The following is a 2,500-nucleotide window of genomic DNA, read 5'->3' as shown; positions in this document are numbered from 1 at the left end:
ATTATCATCAATTACTTTTTTCGTCTAATTCAAGATTAACTATCGTTTCCTCTCAATCAAGTCCCTTCATATGTACATCTTCCTTTTCTACCGTCAAGATATATGTGCTAAATCACCTTCATCAATGATGTTTTCTCCAATTAATTCAAGAAATAACTTTCCTTTCCTCTCCACCGTGTTCCTTTACACTTTATGCATCCGATTCTTTGCGGAGTTTATGACGTGAGTCGCCTACACGCTCATAAATTCCACTTCCTTTTCCTGACTGCCCGAGAGTGTTTAAAACGACCGCCTCCATTATGGTGGATGTGCCTCTGCCAGAACTCACTCGATTCGGTCTCCCCGTCAATTCGCGCATCGTCCATAAATTTGAAATATTTTATATAGAACGACATGATGTTATGATCTCTATTACAAGAAAGGATGTGATGCTGCAACCTTTATGACATACAGCTGTAAACTTTATAAGGGTTAAAAGAACATCATTTTGGGACTTTTATCAAATGCAGGGAGGATATGATATTTTTTCTCTATCTCAATTTATAATATGGATGAGATACTTACTACAAACGCAAAGTCTAATTATGTTGTTACCTATATCTAAAGTGGAAGGGTTAAAAGCTGATTATTTGCAGAAACACAGGGCTGCCAAGTCCTTTACCGAAGGCAGGATGTATAAGACGGTGTGATTTAAATTAGAAATAATATGATGTTGCGACTTTTGTTTAAAGGATATGATTTCGAAGGCGAGGGTGTGAACTTTAATTAAAAACAGAACTCTGATACGTGACATTTTTTATAAGCATGTAGGTTTATGAATAATAACTTCTACCACAGTCAGTTGTAGTATGGCTTTCTGATCATCATCCAAGGGGAGAGAATTGTAAACTCTATCAAGCGCAGTAGAAGGATATGGATTATGCAAATACATGTATTGTGTGGCCTCCACCATCGTGAGAAAAGATATGATGTGAAGGGTATGACGTTATAACCTTTATTTAGAGCAGAAGGTATAAGTGATCCTTGGCAAAAGCCCACGGTATATTATTGAAGTAGAGCAAGCTGTGAACTTTATTACAAGCTTAAATATTATGATGCTGGAACATTTACTCCAATCAGAAGGTAGAATGTCGTTAACACATTCATCATCTACTGAAATGATTTGATGGTGTGACCTTTATACCGGATCTTTATCACAATCAGGAATGATGTCACTTATACCACAAACAGGAAGACGTGACACTATAACCGTTATCATAACAAGAAAAGATAGGCAGTTGGATTTACCACAAGGAGAAAGGATACGAACGTTTTGACCTTCATCAAAAGCTGCAATGAATTTCAGGAGCTTTTGGGCGGTTTCAAATTGACTTCTTCACTGAAAATCATTGAAAAGAATACCACGCTGAGCAAAAGAACATTTCTCTTCGAGATCCTATCTTTTTATTCGAAGGGACTCACTCTCTGTTATCAAGCATTCCGGGAACTTTCCAACAGTTGTATTAAAATACATCACCCATGCATCTCTTATGTCAAATCCTTCACCTATAAATCGAGTTGTTTGCATGATTCCAATAAAGGAATGCACTGAATACAAAAGAAAATAATTGAATTAATCAAACATATGACTGCAAAATCCCACAAAATATATGCCTTTTTATAAATAATTGTTGAGCAGATCATTTCAATAACAATAAAAAAAGACTATTTTCTATGGAAAAACCTTTCAAGGTCCTAACAGACAACATGAGATGTAATAAACCTAGCTTCAATGAAAATATAGAAGAGGGATCTTTGTTGGCGACCATTCCTTGAAAAAAAATCGTGCTTGTGGAGTGCTGTAAACAAAGTATTATTGCCATTTTGATTCTGGTCTTGTCAATTTTGAGATTTCTGATGGAGAGGCTGAAGGGGGAAAGTTAAACAAGAGGTAGGGGAGGAAGAGTTTAGGTTCATAAAAGGGCTGCGTGGAATAAATGTTCTCTTTGTACCAGAGAACAAATTAATGCTAAGATCTCTAGATACGTTCGGATTACAAAAGGGGTTTCAAGGGGAGCAGTGAGGTTAATAAAGATGCTAAAAAGAAGAAGGGTAGATGTTTGACTGATAGGAACCAAAATTGTTTTGGAATCATCAGGTGACACTTAAGTTTGAAGTAGAGCAGAGTAGATGAGGAGAGGGAGAAATGTAGGACAGTTTGTCTCTTTATCGTTTTTTATTAACTGAAGAGTAAAATTACAATAGGGACAGCAGATGGGAGATACGATTGTAGATGTCCAGAATTTCAACAGTATTATGTATGCAAATGACTCAGTACTGGTTGCAACTTCGGTATTGAAGGGTTCAGAGGAAAGCAGTTCATTCAGGAGAAAGAAAGACGTACCAATCCGTCAAAGACACTTTGTATAGTAATGCCAAAGGGACAGAACAAATTAGATGCAACATTCCTTCCTTCTCCCCAGTTACGTTTAAGATGAAGGACAGAAGATTTATTCAGATG

Source organism: Macrobrachium nipponense, chromosome 32 (genome assembly GCF_015104395.2).
Source record: "Macrobrachium nipponense isolate FS-2020 chromosome 32, ASM1510439v2, whole genome shotgun sequence".
NCBI lineage: Eukaryota > Metazoa > Arthropoda > Malacostraca > Decapoda > Palaemonidae > Macrobrachium > Macrobrachium nipponense.
The sequence above is the reverse complement of the archived record's forward strand: the minus strand, read 5'-3'. Positions refer to the sequence as shown.